This window comes from Antedon mediterranea, chromosome 4, assembly GCF_964355755.1.
Source record: "Antedon mediterranea chromosome 4, ecAntMedi1.1, whole genome shotgun sequence".
Classification (NCBI taxonomy): Eukaryota; Metazoa; Echinodermata; class Crinoidea; order Comatulida; family Antedonidae; genus Antedon; species Antedon mediterranea.
Genome location: NC_092673.1, coordinates 35,084,733 through 35,105,494, shown reverse-complemented (window position 1 = coordinate 35,105,494; position 20,762 = coordinate 35,084,733). Strand labels below are relative to the sequence as shown.

The 20,762-nt window shown below is 31.2% G+C and overlaps 1 long non-coding RNA gene across 1 annotated transcript; it reads right to left on the bottom strand.

Annotated features, from left to right (window-relative positions):
- Positions 1-244: 244 nt before the first annotated feature.
- LOC140046565 (uncharacterized) lies at positions 245-8,898 on the bottom strand. Its single transcript, XR_011844812.1, has 3 exons — positions 8,601-8,898; positions 4,114-4,193; positions 245-377 (listed from the first exon to the last, which is right to left on the bottom strand). It is a non-coding gene; the product is annotated as an uncharacterized lncRNA (long non-coding RNA).
- Positions 8,899-20,762: the final 11,864 nt, after the last annotated feature.

Here is a 20,762-nt window from a genome sequence, read left to right as displayed (position 1 = left end):
AATAAAATCAAGTTTTGATACTTCATCCTTTTTAAGTTCTAGTCCCAACCGAAAAAGCTTCTGTCTGTAAGATGTCAACATTGATACTACATGGTTCTTAATATCTTCTGAAGATTGATTCTTAACGTTTGACTTAAAGCCAAATTGCTTGGTTATCTTTATTGTGTCGTATATGATAGTAAGATTTGATGGACTTAAACTTCCAGAGCCTGTTAAATCCTGTAGTAGATACCAGACACTTTTAGCATTAGACACTGCTACATTAGATTTTTTCAAATGGTCTTTGTATAAAACTTTCAACGCTTTCAGGTATCCAAGTCGGTCATACCAATTTGCTGTATCAGTCAACAGTTCATTAAATTCTTCCACTGAGATTTCTAAAATGTAAAGACAACACCACTATAAGTTTATAAACACGCAATATGGTACATGCAGTATAATACATGCAATATAATACATGCAATATAATACATGCAATATAGTAAATGCAATATAGTAAATGCAATATAGTACATGCAATATAGTACATGCAACATAGTACATGCAACATAGTACATGCAATATAGTACACGCAATATAGTACATGCAATATAGTACATGCAACATAGTACATGCAATATAGTACACGCAATATAGTACATGCGATATAGTGCACGCGATATAGTACACGCGATATAGTACATGCGATATGTACATGCAATATAGTACATGCAACATAGTACATGCAACATAGTACATGCAATATAGTACACGCAATATAGTACATGCAATATAGTACACGCAATATAGTACATGCAACATAGTACATGCAACATAGTGCACGCGATATAGTACATGCAATATAGTACACGCAATATAGTACATGCAACATAGTACATGCAATATAGTACATGCAATATAGTACATGCAATATAGTAAATGCAATATAGTAAATGCAATATAGTACATGCAATATAGTACATGCAACATAGTACATGCAACATAGTACATGCAACATAGTACACGCAATATAGTACACGCAATATAGTGCACGCGATATAGTACACGCGATATAGTACATGCGATATGTACATGCAATATAGTACATGCAATATAGTACATGCAACATAGTACATGCAACATAGTACACGCAACATAGTACACGCAATATAGTACACGCAATATAGTACACGCGATATAGTACACGCGATATAGTACACGGAATATAGTACACGCAATATAGTACACGCAATATAGTACACGCAACATAGTACACGCAATATAGTACTGCAATATAGTACACGCAATATAGTACACGGAATATAGTACACGCAATATAGTACACGCAATATAGTACACGCAATATAGTACACGCAATATAGTACATGCAATATAGTACATGCAATATAGTACATGCAATATAGTACATGCAATATAGTACATGCAATATAGTACATGCAATATAATACATGCAATATAGTACATGCAATATAGTACTGCAATATAGTACACGCAATATAGTACACGCAATATAGTACATGCAATTTAGTACATGCAACATAGTACATGCAATATAGTACACGCAATATAGTACACGCAATATAGTACATGCAATTTAGTACATGCAACATAGTACATGCAATATAGTACTGCAATATAGTACACGCAATATAGTACACGCGATATAGTACACGGAATATAGTACACGCAATATAGTACACGCAATATAGTACACGCAACATAGTACACGCAATATAGTACTGCAATATAGTACACGCAATATAGTACACGGAATATAGTACACGCAATATAGTACACGCAATATAGTACACGCAATATAGTACATGCAATATAGTACATGCAATATAGTACATGCAATATAGTACATGCAATATAGTACATGCAATATAGTACATGCAATATAATACATGCAATATAGTACATGCAATATAGTACTGCAATATAGTACACGCAATATAGTACATGCAATATAGTACATGGAATATAGTACTGCAATATAGTACATGAATCTCAATTGTGAGCAATATCCTGACTCAGCAGCTTAGCTTTCTTAAACTATCCTTTGATTACAATTTGTTTTTCAAATTGAATTGAATGAATTTGACTGGTATAAGAAAATAATTTATTGTCAAATAAGATTACTTCAGATTGACACAAACTCGTTCCATTTCGTAATTAAACATAAAATTACCTATATCCACAAACCAAAATAACATAAGTGGCACCAAATTTTATAATGTTATCCCAGATGAAACTAAAATTCATAAAAACTATTTTATTACATTTAAAAAAAATTGTAATGTTGTTTTTGTGTATTCGTTCAAATTATGTATTTAGTCCTTTTCAATATTTACAACAAAATAAACTGAACTTGTGGAGACTGAAGTTCAATATTTTTTTTGTCACAAAAAACAACAAAGAAGATCGAATAATTATATTCATTTCTATCATTTTGAATTTTAAAAATTAATATTATTATGATAAAACATGAAAGTTTTTATTGGTGAAACGTTAATAATCAATTATTGTTCATCTTGGTGTATTTGTTTTTTGTTTTTCCAGCGAAAACCTGTAATAAGGGAACAATTTAGGGTTTTTGCTAGTGACCCCTTAATAATGGTATTCCTATTCAGGGGACACCCCTATTAAGGGGACACTGTTAGATCCAAAAAAACGTATCTATTTTGGTATTTAAAAAAAAACATTTGCAGTATGATTGATTAACCTAGTACTGTAATTAATAGTAATTGCCTGTCTTTTAAAAAGTGGTCCAAAATTCTAAAACTGCTTATGGTTTACGTTAGTAAAAATAATTAAATTATTATCAAACAACAACATTATTTATTAATAACAAACTTTATACTGGTATTTATTCTAAAAAACTAATTTTAAATATGTTTATGAAATTAATAGATGTTGTAGGTAAAAACTAAAGCCAGTAGTTTAATGAGAACAGTAAACATACAAAGGCAGCTATATATCAAATATAAACTACAGAATACTACTGTAGTAAAGTATACATAATTCTATGTTTTGTTAAAACTAAAGAGTTATTTGTTTGGTCATTACATACTGTACGGTATATCATACCTTTGGTAGATGCCATGTTGTTTTACTGTAGATGTTAAGAGTTATTTGTTGGTCATTACATACTGTACGGTATATCATACCTTTGGTAGATGCCATGTTGTTTTACTGTAGATGTTAAGAGTTATTTGTTTGGTCATTACTGTACATACTGTATATCATACCTTTGGTAGATGCCATGTTGTTAAGAGTTATTTGTTTGGTCATTACATACTGTATATCATACCTTTGGTAGATGCCATGTTGTTAAGAGTTATTTGTTGGTCATTACATACTGTATATCATACCTTTGGTAGATGCCATGTTGTTAAGAGTTATTTGTTGGTCATTACATACTGTATATCATACCTTTGGTAGATGCCATGTTGTTAAGAGTTATTTGTTTGGTCATTACATACTGTATATCATACCTTTGGTAGATGCCATGTTGTTAAGAGTTATTTGTTTGGTCACTACATACTGTATATCATACCTTTGGTAGATGCCATGTTGTTAAGAGTTATTTGTTGGTCATTACATACTGTATATCATACCTTTGGTAGATGCCATGTTGTTAAGAGTTATTTGTTTGGTCATTACATACTGTATATCATACCTTTGGTAGATGCCATGTTGTTAAGAGTTATTTGTTTGGTCATTACATACTGTATATCATACCTTTGGTAGATGCCATGTTGTTAAGAGTTATTTGTTTGGTCAGTACATACTGTATATCATACCTTTGGTAGATGCCATGTTGTTAAGAGTTATTTGTTGGTCATTACATACTGTATATCATACCTTTGGTAGATGCCATGTTGTTAAGAGTTATTTGTTTGGTCACTACATACTGTATATCATACCTTTGGTAGATGCCATGTTGTTAGGAGTTATTTGTTTGGTCATTACATACTGTATATCATACCTTTGGTAGATGCCATGTTGTTAAGAGTTATTTGTTGGTCATTACATACTGTATATCATACCTTTGGTAGATGCCATGATGTTAAGAGTTATTTGTTGGTCATTACATACTGTATATCATACCTTTGGTAGATGCCATGTTGTTCAACTACTGTAGATGTTAAACTTCACAACTAACTTCCTTATATTCAATCGTATTTATTCTGTGAAGAAAATTGTTAAAAAAAATATCACAGTAAAATAAATGTTATCATTTCTTCTTCTCAAGTAATCTATTTTGGTAATTGTGAAATTTGAAAAAAAAAATCTTTTTTCTTAAGTTTCCTTCTAAAGATCTATTAAGTTAAAAGATATCATGAACAATAAACAAAGCGTTCATTCATAGTTGTTTACATTGTTATTTGATTTAATATGAAACCAATTCAAACTGATTCCCAGAAAACTGAGGCTTGGCTTCCTGTTTTTTACATCGTTGATCTCAATACCAAAGTTGAATGTTTGCTTTTATTTCAAAGTGCAAAAACTTTGATAATTATATAGCAACATGTTTATATATTATAAAAGAGAAAGAGTTTGTACGTTTTTGTTTGTTTTACAAATGTTTGTATTGCTTGCACGCATCCATACACATGGGGTATCAAAGTGACCAGAATTGTATGACGTTTCAATATAATCCACCACCTTGGATTTAATTTATCTGCCAAAATTCCCCACTTAAGCCTAGTCTACACTATCAAACTTTGTGTGTCAAAAATGCGATGTGCCCATATCACTACCATATTGATGCATTAGCACTACCATATTTGGGCACATCACATTTGTTGACACATAATGTTTGATAGTGTAGACAGAGCTTTAGGATGTTTGTTCTTTATACCATTTTTTTGTTATTGCACGTAACCATATACTGTATATGGGATACTAAAATGAAAACTTTCATTTTGAATTTGAAAGCTACCACTGAGAGTTTGTGGGTTGGGAATGATGGGTCAACATATTCTACTGGGAAGATACATTTTAAAATACATTTTAAAATATATGGTGATATTTAAAGATCAGGGATACTGAACATGTACTACATTTGAACCATCCCAACTGTACAAGGTCTATTAGGTTAAGAGATACAATGAACAAATAATTTAACAAGGAACTACTTTATTGCAACAAATCGGTGGTAATGGCTTCCTGTTTTTTACATCGTTGACCTGAGAAGAACCCGAGTTGAATGCTTACTATACTAAGTGCAAAAAAATATCATCAAAATCATAATAATCATAATAAATATAATAATAGCAGACTGGTTTATTTTTAATAAAGTAGTACTATAAGTTGTTTTGTTTATTTATCTTATCTAGTACTATATACTATCTTGGTAGGCAATGGGTCAGTAAAGGACCTACTGTAATCTAAATTGTTTCCAGTTTACTGAGAACGGTCAAGTCAGAGTTGGTCAGGAGTGGCCAATACAATATTTTTTTTTTTTTGCTTTATCAAATTGTTTGTACTTTGAAATAAAAGCAAACATTCAACTTTGATATGGAGATCAACAATGTAAAAAACAGGAAGCCAAGCCTCAGTTTTCTGGGAATCAGTTTGAATTGGTTTCATATTAAATCAAATAACAATGAAAACAACTATGAACGAATGCTTTGTTTATTGTTCATGATATTTTAAAATAACTTGATAGATCTTTAGTAGAAAATTAAAAAAGAAACATTTCTTTTCTTCTTCTTTTTTCCAGATTTTATATTTAGCCAAATAGATTACTATAAAGAAGAACAAATAACATTGATTTTACAAGTAAACCAACGTATTCTGTTCCTTAAGTTAAGAGATACCAGGAACAAAGTGTTCATCATGCGCGCGAACCTAGTATTCATTGGTTGGGGCTGTCTAGGGGGTCCAGGGGCGGCGCTAGCCGCATCACAGAGCCCTAGGGTCCGTCAGTGGGTGCAAAAACAGGTCCCGAAAATGCATCACAGAGCCCTAGGATCCGTCAGTGGGTGCAAAAATAGGTCACCGAAAATTGCACTTCTACTTTGAATTAGACAACATTTGTGAGTTGTATCTCAGCACAACCATGGTTGGGGCTAAGGGGGGGGGGGGATTTTAAAAAATAGAGCTGCTAGGTTGTCGGAAATTACACTGTATACTTTGAAAATGTCTGGCTATATTGGGATGGAAAATAGGCCTGATTTTTACTTGTAGACTTGGTATGTTGGCTACAATTTACACTGCATTAAGGCATATGGTAGGGAGGAGAATATGTATATATATATATTTTTCTGTATAATAAATTAATTTTCTAAATGCAAAAATAGAAAAACGATTGAATGCAGTATTTATTGGCATCTTTCAACTTACGTACAAAGCGCATTAAGTTAAGAGATACCATGAACAAACAAAGAGCTCATTCAGTTGTTCTTTGAAAAATTATGTAACAAGGAACTACTTTATTGCAACAAATCGGTGGTAAATGTCTTCCTGTTTTGTACATCGTTGACCTGAGTAGTACCACAGTTGAATGTTTATAAAGTGCAAAAACTTGGACATATTTAAATAGCCGGCTGGTTTTTACACTCTTAATACGTTACTAGTATTATATAATTATGTACATTTAGTATTTCTGTATCGTATAGTAATGACAATATTCAATTACATAGTATAGGCCTAGTCTACTAATAAGTTCAGTAAATGATAGTGATTCACTTTAATGAGCATTTCAAATGACGCAGCTAATTAACGATCCAACACGTATCACAAATTCGTCCAAAACCATGATTGGCCATCTTATTTTTACCTTAAAATCAGAGCTAATAAGTGAATATGGTGTCTTATCCGCACTCATCAGTGACCACTATACATGAATACCTCCCTCAAATAAACGCCACCTCCCCACCCCCTTCCATCATTTTGAATAAACGTCTTGCCGCATGCATATATACTACATTTCTATTTGTAGTATTCATTGATTGATATGATCTACAATTTAACAAGTATTTTTACTGTATTTGATCAAGTCTAGGCCTAGATATTAATTGTGTTGTATTTTCTTATATCTAGGGGTACTTATTTTGTTATACATGTTACCACATTACACCCAAAAAATAAACGCCTTCCTCGAATATAAACGCCCCGCTAAAAACCCTAATGAAAAATTCAATTCAAATTCAATAGTCAAATAAATGCAGTATATAACATTTAAAAAAAAAGGATAGTTTCGTAAATTGTAGATAAAATAGACAATGATAGGCCTAATTTCAAATATATCCCTAATTCTCCATGCATGCATGCCAAAATGTTATAAATGTTGAAAAGCATGGAAGTTGTGGCACTCTTTTGGTGTCATAAAAAAACATGCACCAACAGATAAAATCAAAACGCGTCCGGGATGCCTCTTTGGCACCATCGCTTGGTGTTGAATTAACCTGACTTATGCATAACGCGCTCGTGAAATTGAAAAACAATCCTGTTCAGAATTGGAATGCATTTAACACCCCAGCCTAATGTTGCACAATGTTTACATAAACATATGCAACATATAATGTACTGTACTCCATCCAAATTGAGGAAGGATCCAAATAATGCATGGCATGTGATACGTAATAGGTGTATTATAAAATGGGTTTGTGGTATATTTATTAAAATCATCTTCCCAGTAAAACTGAACTGCGATAGATTTTGTTAATGAATTTGCAACCATATAAAAATATAAAGGCCCAAATCACATCAAAATGACAAGGACAAAAATTACCAGTAGTACAGTCATACAAAGGAAATAGAAAAAATAATAACATAATATATAACTATTGTTATTATTACTATGAATTATTATAAATAAAAATGTCTTTTATATTAAAACTAGTAAAGCAGTTGGGTAAAATTATTTGTGGTTCCAGTTGTTTTTTATGCTAAAAATCTTATTGACTCAAATTCAGAAGGATCCTAAAACATATTACATTACATTTATTAATTTTTTTATGGTGTTTTTTTTACCGTTTTCTGTTTTGTTTTATTTGCTTTTAGGCATAAAATTCTGCCTTTGTCATTTTTTCTCAACTATCTCAACTCAACATTTATTTATTTACTTATTTACTGTTTTTTTTAAACGTTTTTAAACATTACTACAGTATGTTCTTGTTATTTGATTAACTTTTGTATGTGAAGAATTAAAATGAAATAAAGTATTTCTTGTGACATCATAAATATAACATATATAGTACTGGGTTAGCATTAATAAATATTTCTTACCAGATAAGCAGCGCTTAAGTGAAAAACTTAGTCTTTGTTTTATCAAGCAAGTACTTTTTACTTTAAGAATGGACTTTGACATCTAGGAATGATAACCAAAAAAAAAAATGTGTTTGTTTATGTCTTAGGCACATGTGTTTAAGGATTACCAATAGTAAACTGACAAACAGAATCATCGACAAAATTAGATGCGCTTTTTTCTAAGTAAAATTTGATAAATCTGATCGCTTTTTTATATTTGCATTGGCTTTCTTTGCCTATACAGTTGTCAAATTAATACAACGCAAACTTACAATTATACGTGAAACACAATTACAATCAACTTCTTTAAAATAGTATACACAACAATATCTACTTACAATGTATTGATGCAGATGTTGTTACTTGTAGCACTAAGGTTACCATTCACATGCAAAGAAGGCTCAGGTATCTTGATGTACAGCGTACATCTTGATAAGTTGCACTAAGGTTACCATTCACATGCAAAGAAGGCTCAATCAGGTATATTGATGTACAGCATACATCTTTATAAGTTGCTGAAAATGTGTTGCTTGACATGCAACAAGCCACTCCTTAATGAATGCCTCAAACTGGTTCTAAGTTGTTATTTTCTGTCTGACATCGTAGCTGAATCATGATTGGACAAAGTTGTTAATGCTTGTGTTTCCATCATTTAATACCTGTTTCCAGGTATGCAAGAATTGAATCATTGTTTAAAAACAAAACAAGGACTTGTTCTAAAACAGAAACAGTTTAAAATAAGTGCAAAATAAACCTGTAATATTATTTCCGTAATATGATCCATATAATTATTTGTTAAGCCATTTAAGAGATAGAAATAGAAATAAAAGTTCAGAAAGCCTATGGTTTATATATAATGAACTATTGGATAAATGATACGATAGAAAAAGATTTTAACAACAAGTAGACCGGTTGACAGTGACATATTACTTTAATTTATTATTTAATAACAATAACAATATTACTGTATTTCTTTAACAACATCCTTTTCTCAGTAATATTCCACATTTCAGAAACCTGCCTGTGGATCAGCTGTGACCAATTATTATTTAATTAAAAAAAATAATCGTTTTAAGCTTAATAACCTTAAGAATTATCTTACCGACCTGTTTTAAACAATATATATAAATACAACATTTTTTAAGGTATTTTTTTAGCTATATGTATACTAATACTGTAATATACCATAATTAAATACAATTGCAGAATTCTAAAGTTTTATCTTAATCTTATAAGAATTCCTGTTTTTTATGTGTGTAATTCATTTTATGTAGTATCTATGTGGGTCTATTTCTATTTTCTCTCAAAGGTAATTTCATTTATAACCTTTAGGTGATCTTTACACTAGACTAATTATGTATTTTTTCATGTGATTCGATTATACAAATCTGTATAATCTTAAATTTTTTTGCTGGCAGTGTAAAAGGAATATTTTAATATAAGGCTATTGGCATTAGAGATTCAACATTGTCCATAAAAGCTCCATTGCATCAAAGAATGTAAATAGAATAGGTCCCAACTGTACATAGAACATGGCAAGGAAGCAGACAAGAGAAGATACAAGATGCAATCACAGTACCATTTGGAAAACAATAATTGTATATTAAATATACAAGGCTTGATTATTGAGATAATTAATGGTTGTTAGGTCATTTTATACTGATATGATAACATGATCTTTGACAATGACAATGACATTCAAATATCTCACGAAAATAAATGTCAATACTATCTTGAATAGAAGGCTGGACTTGAAATGGGCTTTTTTCATATATAAATTTACGTAAGGGCAAAATTCAGTAAATCGCGCATAACTTCTAGCATTTTTACACGATGGTATATAAATTGCTACATGATGTCGATACTGATTTTTAACACGTTCCTAATACAAAACATAACACTTATTATGTTAAGCTAGACAATTAGTTATTGACAATTAAAACAAATTTAGGTTTTTTAATTACAAAAAACAGATGCATGCATCGTTAAAAACAATTTTAATTATAAAACAACATGTGGCGATGACATAATAAATGATCTATTTTGGAAAACATTTCAAATATGAAGAAATTATGTGATAAGATGTTTAATGCTCAAACGTTTTAATGGTACTGCACCTTCAAGACTATTCAATGATATAGAAATGGCGTTTGATAGACATGGATATAATACTAGACAATCTGATACTCTTAATTTATTTATTTTTTCAATTTCTGCCATATACATAACAAAGAAGACAAAACAATTATAAAAGGAGGCACGGAAAGACAAAACAGGTGCTAAACACCTATGCTAGTTGGTCAACCCAGAACAGAGAAAAATAAATAAATTACGTTCTACAATGAAAGCATCGACAAGAAAGCGACCAACTACACACATTTTCAATATCAAAATTATTTTAAAAATAAATATTGAGATAATTAAGTAATTTGGTTTTAAAAGAACTAACAGAAATATTTAAGTTGCGGATTTCACTGGGTAAGTTATTCCAAATTCTGGTAACACGTGGGATAATATGGTTCCCCTAAGTCGAATGTTAAAATAATGAGGACTTCACTTCATGAGGCGCTCATGTATGGAATGATCTACTGCAGGAAGTAAAAGAATCATCCAAGTATTTAAATTTTAAATCAAATTGTAAAAAAATATTTCACAATAAATCCTCACTATTTTAACATTTTGTGAACATTTTTATTGATTCATTTTAGAAATTGTTTCCTTAAAACTATTTTATTGCCTCTTTTTAAGTCACTATCCATGCTTAGGCCAATTACAAACTTGTTTTATTCCTTTTTGTAGTATTTCCAATCTTTTTATCGTAAATATACATATATTTTTGTCTTTGTTTGTATTGTTATTTTACTGTTTTAGCAAATAAAGATGTTTATGCATGTTGTTAATCTTTTCTATAAACAGGACCATATGTAAAACAGGTGCTACATCATACCTGATATGTTTTTATCCTGTATAAATATGTTTTTAAATAAATAAAAATAAAAAAAAACCTACCAACATATAGTGTATATTTGGAAACTCACTAACGTGTAAAAAGGCTGCCTCTCTATCCAATTAGCAAAAAAAAAACTGCAAATAAAGCTACTGTAGAAACAGAAGAAATGGCACATAACACTTGCGATCCTCTCACATAAAATGGTTAAGATCGGCCTAGAAAATGTTGAACTATATAAAGATAAAATTATTATTATATAGGTCTAGAGAGGGTATAGATTATCTACACCGGGTGGGAAGGGCGTAGCCTAATACTTTTACTTTCAAAATTCAATTGTAGTTTACGTTGCTGGTAAAGTGCTATTGGTTGGAGTATGCATACTTACCCTACTGGTGATCTGTCATCTTATTTATACAGTATTATTATATTAGTCTTACTCTTTTAGTCGTTTCCTTATCATTCACAGTCCAATATGGTGGACATTGTCGACTGGGCCTACTAAGATGCTGTAGGCCAAGGCTGGCACTGCTCAGCTGCTGGGCATAGGCCTATCAAATATAAAAAATCCGACTGGCCCAAAAGCTAGAGCATAATTTTAATAGCGACTTTACTGTAGGTAGGGCAGCCAGGGGCTGGCTTGGGCTGTGTGTATGTATGTAGGCTATTTTAAAATTATTTTAGCCTAGGCCTACATCAACCGTCTGTGAATCTTTATGGACTTAAAAGATGAAAAAATCCTACTATCTTTGGCTAGTCCTAATTAATACGACGACTGAGGTTAGAACCACAGAACCTATTCAACTAACTTGTCAACACGAACTTATAACACGTCCATCCAGGGACGTATTTCCTTTTCAGTAACACAATGCAGAGACCAAAATGGTTCCCACTAAACATCCGCTTGAGAGTCTGCCCTCTATGTTTTTAACATTCCCGTAATAGTATTTACATAAAAAGAGGATTTTACCCTCTGGAAACATTATGTTAAATGTTTAATGGTAGGCCTACTACAGGTAAGATTGACACCAACACGATAATAATGAAGATAATAAATAAATTAATGATAATCCAATGATAATGATGGTGGTAAAATATTGATGATTCAATAATGTTAAACATAATGACGAAATGGAGATGGTAAAATGAGGTGATAAAGATGATGAGGGGTGATGGACCTTTTGGTCCTCAGCTCCCGCGACTATGTGTATATAACAATGATTACATTTATGAACATGAAAATGATGAAGTGCATATTAAAAATGATGATGATAAAGATGATGTGGGGAGATAGACCTTCTGTTCCTCTTACAATGATGACAATGATATACAACAATCATCATGATGATGGTGCAACAAAGAAAATGAGTACAGAACTTGTTGTTGGCATACTAATCTCCATGTGTCAATATTTATAAACATCACGTCTAGAAAACAAATGGACTTTTACTGATGCAGTAGTAGATTCTGTATACTGTCGTCGTCATTGATAACTAAAACGTCAACATAAATAAAACTAGGCCTAAATATTGTTTGATAAGGGAAATTACAAACAAAGAAAACAATATACCCTTCTTTACATTTTATCATTTTTTATTTATCTCTTCAACATATCTAATAGAAATACTGTACAACATTTTCTGCAAGGTTTTAATTAATAATAATTTATATATAGATTCAGAAAAAAAATGACTTAAAAGTAAGTGATCTGTGCACAGTATAAATATAATATAATTCATCACCAATATTAAACTTAACTACAAATACAAGATATACTAGATTTGAACTTGTCACTTCGACAAGTTCGGGTTATCCACGAAAATGCCATATGCACATACGTTAAAATTGTTGAACGCCGACAATAATGCCGTCCTATGACATGAATTAAATATGTTTTACAGTGCTGGACTGTACTTATTTTGTAACATACAGCACATTACAGTATTTACAGAATGCACTGTATATGTTATATACAGTGTTGTAGCATACAGTAGATGAAGTTACGAGACCCACTTTTTAATCCAATTTATAATACGATGATGTCATCAAAGTGACTTATGAAGATAATAATTTTAGAAGATAATTATCTAATTAATGAGAAAATTAGAATGTGTTTCCAATAAACAATGTATTGCTGGACACATTTCTGTTGTTGTTGTCTGTCTGTTTGGGGAATGGTCCAAAAGACATACTCAACTCTATTTCCTTTTAAAAGCAATTGGTGTACTGAAGTTGTAACTTTACTAGTATTTATTTATTATGAAAACCTTTAAACTAAAAGCATGTATTGGAGGGAGTATCAAAATATACATCATTACCATACTGAACTACAAAAACCAGACATGAGATTGACATAACAATCAAGTAGAATTAAGATATACAGTAGAATCCTATTTAAGGGACACTTTTGAGACCAATACATATAACACTTCTGAATATTTAAGAACAGTTTTCATAAGTATTAGCCCTGTTCAGACAATAAATTGTGTTCTTTAAGTATAAATTTAAACTGAGGTTGTACAACTTTCTCTCATTTAGTCAACAAGTGTCCATTAATAAAGATTTTACTGTATATGAGGACACAATACAATATTAATTATGTTATACTACAAAAAACAATGATATAGGCAACAGTATTTAACATATTATATACAAATACATAAATTATAATAAATGCAGGACTGATTCCTTTGTATTCTGTATTTCTGCCCCGTGAATGAACCACGAGGGCAACGGTTTTCAACGTATCAATCAGCTATGCAGCCTACTCGGAGAGATTATACTCTGGTAAGGTAATGCAAAGTGATATTTCTGCTCCGTTCTGCGAACAAGGGCAATGATTTCTAACGTATCTGTAATATTTCTGCCCTGCTTCAATAGGAGCAAGGACTACGATTGTCAACGTATCTATAATATTTCTGCCCTGCATCAATAGGAGCAAGGGCAAGGATTTCCAACGTATCTATAATATTTCTGCCCTGCATCAATAGGAGCAAGGGCAAGGATTTCCAACGTATCTATAATATTTCTGCCCTGCTTCAATAGGAGCAAGGGCAATGATTTTCAACATGTCTATAATATTTCTGCCCTGCTTCAATAGGAGCAATGGCAATGATTTTCAACATATCTATAATATTTCTGCCCTGCTTCAATAGGAGCAAGGGCGACGATTTTCAACGTATCTATAATATTTCTGCCCTGCTTCAATAGGAGCAAGGGCAACGATTTTCAACGTATCTATAATATTTCTGCCTTGCTTCAATAGGAGAAAGGGCAACGATTTCCAATGTATCTATAATATATCTGGCATGCTTCAATAGGAGCAAGGGCAACGATTTTCAACGTATCTATAATATTTCTGCCTTGCTTCAATAGGAGAAAGGGCAACGATTTTCAACGTATCTATAATATTTCTGCCCTGCTTCAATTGGAGCAAGGACAACGATTTCAAACGTATATATTACGTATTATATAATATTTCTGCCCTTCTTCATGGCAACGTTTCTCAACATGTCTTAACAAACAACAACTTAATTTCAGCTGGTCAGCTGTAGAATTCTCTGAATTAGTTCGTTCTTTTGTTTTCGTACTTTACACAACAACAATACAGAAACAATTTGTTGTAATACATGGAGGTGGTCCCACTAAAGGTTGAAAAGCAACAATGGTTCTATGTTAATAAACTCTGTTTAAATTACAGTTTTTTAGGTAAATACATTTTTTTTCCCCGATCCAATTTGGTCAAAGTGGATAACTATTATGTTTAAATGGACATTTATATTGCCTATTAAAAAAAAATGTTTAAGAATTATTTTTTCAGGGGACAATACATCTTTAACCTTCTTAACAATTTGCCCTTTTCAGTGTGATATTATAATAAGCAATATAATATATGATATTATAAAACACCTATATAAATTCCTGTCATTTGATTGGACGAATGTGGGTCACATGGCGTGCAATAGTACGCACTATTCAACGATCGTTAAATAGTACTTTTTGAAACATTTTTGTTTGTTATTTAGATGTTATATAAAACAACAATCATTTTTGGCTTGGTTACACATTTTGAAAATGTGGCGAAAGGTCAAAAGGTCAGGGTGAAAGGTCATAAGACCAAACACCAATATGTCCTTAAATCTGAACAACCACTGGTCACAGCGAAGTAATTTTGGTCTCAAATTGATCAGAAGGTATACATTTATATTCAGTCTAATGGGATATTTTAGTTTAAAATGACCGGAAATGCCATTTCTGACCTTTGACCCACAACCCAGGGCATGTATTTATCTCCGTAACTACTGGTCGTAGACACTTGAATTTGGTTTTAAATTGTTTGAAATATATATTTTGTTATATGAAAAACATTTTGAAAAATGTTACAAAACGTCAAAGGGTCAGGGTCAAGGGTTATATAAACAAATAAATAAAGGTACTTGTATCTCGGCAACCACTGGTCGCAGCAAGTCAATTTTGGTCTCAAAATGTTCAGAAGGCATGCATTTATATTCCGTCTAATGGGGCATTTTAGTGTAAAATGATCAGAAATGCCATTTCTGACCTTTGACCCACATACCAGGGCATCTTCATATCTCTGTAAGTACTGGTCGTAGAAACTTAAATTTGGTATCAAATTGTTTGAAATATACATATTTACATTCATTGTAATAGAAAATGTGGTTAAAAGATGAACAGAAAATACTATTACTAATGTTTCAAACAAAAAACATATCTCTACACAACTTATCCTTAGACAGTAATGTTATGCAATATGATACTTTAAATTGTTTCAATTTCAAGTACGCCTACTAGTTATTGCTGTCCACGAGAACATTTTGATATAAACGTCAAGCTCAACAGTTCTTTTCAGAATGCTAGAAGTAACTTGCCATGTGTATCCGATTAAACGCCCCGGGCATTTATTGTTCAAAAGGGTTTTTAGGGGGAGGGGAGGCATCTTTATTTGGGGTATAATATGGTAACATGTATAATCAAATAAATACCACCTAGATGTAAAAAAATACAGCACAATTAATATAAAAAAATGATAACATTATGTCAAAATGCTTGGTAAATTGTAGATTATGGTAATTAATGAAATGTGTTGTAATACAATTATTTTGTAAATGCATGTGGCGGAGCGTTTATTCCACATGATGTTCTATTGGAGGGAATGGAGGCTTTTATTCAAAGCGGGTGTTAATTCGAATAAATACTCGAGCTCAACAGTTAAGAATGCTAGAAGTAACTTACTATAGTTACCCGAATAAAAGGTCCGGGCATTTAGTTATTCAGGGAAGGCGTTTATTTTGTTTGGGTGTAATAATGGTAACATGTATAATCAAATAAATACACCCCAGATAAAAAAAAAAATTAATATAATAAGAATAATAACTGGATTAAACCTCATTCTATCCTGTTGCAAGTACAATCATGTAATAAAAGGTATCACAGACAACTATAATAGACCAATTCATTGTCAATATTCCGTAACACTGTTGCATAATATTTTTGAATGTTACCGACAAAACTTATAATATGTATAAGTTTTGTCGGTGTATATTATACACGTCTGTTCCCAGTGTAGATAATAAAACAATATATGTTTCTGGAGATTTATTATCAATACCACTAGAAACTTTGACATGTTTTAGGTACTGCCAATAAAAGCATCAGAAGTTATCATGATAAAATCATACTACAACACTGTACTACAGTACACAAGGGTGTTTTCAGGAAAGCTGGACATATTGTACAATAGTAATGAAGCTATGTATTGGCATTTAAAAATATGCAAAAGATTGTTGTCAAATTGTAGTCACAAACAAACAGATGATAGAATGAAGATCCATTATGAGTGCAATTGTGTCAGGATAATGATGTGTCATTGTTTTATATCATTATACTGGCACCTGGAAGAGAAGATCCATTTAATGTTATCTATGACAGTGTCACTTTTATTCTAAAAGACAGAAACATGTAAAGTACCTTTTATCAGTTGAGAAACGAATTATAATTATTAAAATTAGAGTATTTATTCGAATTAACACCCGCTTTGAATAAAAGCCTCTCTCAAATAAACGCCACCATTCCCTCTAATAGAACACCATGTGGAATACGCCCGCCACATGCATTTACACAATAATTGTATCACAACACATTACATTAACTACCATAATCTACAATTTACCAAGCATTTTTTTCACTTTTTGATATTAATTGTGCTGTATTTTTTTTTACATCTAGGTGGTATTTATTTGATTATACATATTACCATATTATACCACAAATAAAGATGCCTCCCCTGCCCCTAAAAACCCCTTTGAACAATAAATGCCCGGGGAGTTTAATCGGATACACATGGCAAGTTACTTCTAGCATTCTGAAAAGAACTGTTGAGCTTGACGTTTCTATCAATGTTCTTGGGGTCAGCAATAACTAGTACTTGAAATTGAAACAATTTAAAGTATCAGTTATTGCATAACATTACTGTCTAAGGATAAGTTATGTAGAGATATGTTTTTTGTTTGAAACATTAGTAATAGTATTTCTGTTCATCTTTTAACCACATTTTCTATTAAAATGAATGTAAATATGTATATTTCGAACAATTTGATACCAAATTTAAGTTTCTACGACCAGTACTTACAGAGATATGAAGATGCCATGATATGTGGGTCAAAGGTCAGAAATGGCATTTCTGATAATTTTTGACTAAAATGTCCCATTAGATTGAATATGAAAGCATGCCTTCTGAACATTTTGAGACTAAAATTGACTTGCTGCGACGAATGGTTGCCGAGATACAAGTATCTATTTTTATTTGTTCATATAACCTCTGACCTTGACCCTTTGACCTTTTGTAACATTTTTAAAAATGTGCTATAACTAATAAATATTTATTTCAAACAATTTAAGACCAAATTTAAGTGTCTACGATCAGTAGTTACGGAGATACATACATGCCCTGAGGTGTGGGTCAAAGGTCAGAAATGGCATTTCCGGTCATTTTTGACTAAAATGTCCCAATAGACTGAATATAAATGTATACCTTCTGATCAATTTGAGACCAAAATTACTTCGCTGTGACCAGTAGTTGTTGAGATTTAAGGACATATTGGTGTTTGGTCTTATGACCTTTCACCCTGACCTTTTGACCTTTCGCCACATTTTCAAAATGTGTAACCAAGCCAAAAATGATTGTTTGACCACCCTAAACCAATTTCTGAAGTCAAATTCTCTGGACCTCAAAGTGCATACGAAAGTTGATCTAGCTACTAGAGTAATTATGGTTTTACATGATTCCGGAGATAAATATTTCCTGATGTGGTTAATTTTTCTGAGATAAAAGTAAATCGCTCGATAAGTATTAGAGATATGTTGTTTAAAGGTATGTCTTTCATCAAAAGTGACGCCAATATTCTTTGCTGATTTCACCCAGTTGAGCTGCCAACGTTAATATGGTCGAATGGGAGAGGTGATATGTCAAAGAGCAAATAAGAATGACTTCTGTTTTCTGGTCGTTAAGTTTAAGTTTGTTAACGGTCATCCATTGCTTAATTTCATTTACACATTGTTCAACAGAACTGACAGCAGAGCTAGAATCCGATTTAACAAATGGCAGGTACAGTTGATTATCATCGGCATATTGGTGAAATCTTAAATTGTGGCGTCTAATGAGTTGTCCAAGGGGTGAAATATAGATGGTAAACAGCAGAGGGCCCAAAACCCCCTGTGGTACACCAAAATGCAAAGGTTTCGGGTCACATGTTTTGTCATTGACGACTATTGATTGGAGCCTGTTGGTTAGGTATGAGCGGAACCAGGAAAGTGCGCTTCCTGTAATACCGAGAGTTGAAAGGCGTTTAAGAAGTATTGCATGGTCGATGGTGTCAAATGCAGCTGACAAGTTTTGTTTAGAAAAATATCATTTGCTTTTGCAAACCAGATGAACATTTATAACCTTAGAATATCTTATCAGTTACAAATAAAAGATATAATTGTTAATCTAAACAATTGTCATTTCTATGATTACTATAGACAATTGAATGTTTGGAATATGTAAATTATAAAAAACAATTTACAACACAGGAGCTGGATATGTTTATTATTATCAATATGTAGGCTAATAACAATGAAACATCAAAAATATATTTATTACCCTCATATTTAAAATTAATTTATTTTAATTAATAATAAATCAAATAATGTATACCCCCCAAAAAGTAATGCATTATGTTATTTTGTACCCCATAACAATACTAAATGGTGAATTTTTTTCTAAAATTGATAATTTTTTAATATATAGCAATTAAACAGTTTATATACTACTTATTGGTTCCAAGAAATGCACAATCTGTTCACTAAATTCAAAAATGTTACCTCTTACCCCATAATTTTTAATAATTACAAATTACTATTACGGTCATATTTCCTAATATTATTACACATGTTTATTTGTTTTTAATCTTTAACTTCAATTTCTTGTCCATTGTCTTTATAGGTTGAAAAAAAAGGTTAGATTTGCTGTATTTTTGTGTTAAATATTGAAACTTTATTAATGTTACATTTGGACGAAATTGCATTTCTTTAAATGTTCAATGACCATTTGACCTACAAAGATGTCAATATATGTTACGTTTTATTTTTTCACAATGAATATAACAATTAGGCAACCTACACAGTACATATTAATACAAAAAATATGCAAATGTGATCACTAAATACAAATTTATTAGGAAAAATGTAACCCTTACCCTATAATTGTTAATAATATATTACTATTAACAGACAGAATGTCCTCATAAATTCACAGAATATTTGTTTGTTAAATTCAATTTTTTATTTATTGTGTCTATAGGTTTAAGAAAACATTACTTTGCATAAGATATCTTGTATTTTTGTGTTTAAAATTGAAATTTATAAGCTAATTTAGAAGAAATTGCATTTTTGATTAAAGGTCATTGACCTTTGACCTCTAAAATACATCAATAGATGTTGGATTCATTTTTTAAAAGCATATTACAATAAAGAAATCCATACACTACATACTGATAACAAGAAAATGTAAATCTGTTTAACTAAATCTTAAGTTATTTGCAAAAATGTTACCCCCTACCCCATAATTGTCACAAATTACTAATGACAAAAACATTTCTTTATAATGACCAGCATATTCATTTTTGAAAAAATGTAAACTTCAATTTTCTTATTTATTGTGTCTATAGGTTTAAGAAAACATTAGTTTGCATAAGATTTCCTGTATTTGTGTAAATTTATAAGCTATTTTAGAAGAAATTGCATTTTTGATTAAAGGTCAGTGACCTTTTTTTCCTCTAAAGATGTCAATAAATGCGGGATTCATTTTTAAAAAGTATATTACAATTAGGAAATCTATACACTACATACTGATAGCAAGAAAATGCAAATCTGTTAACTAAATTGTAAGTTATTCGTAAAAATGTTACCCCCTACCCCATAATTGTAAACGATTACAAATTACTAGAAACAACAAATTTCTTCATAATACACATCATATTCATATTTTTTTTAT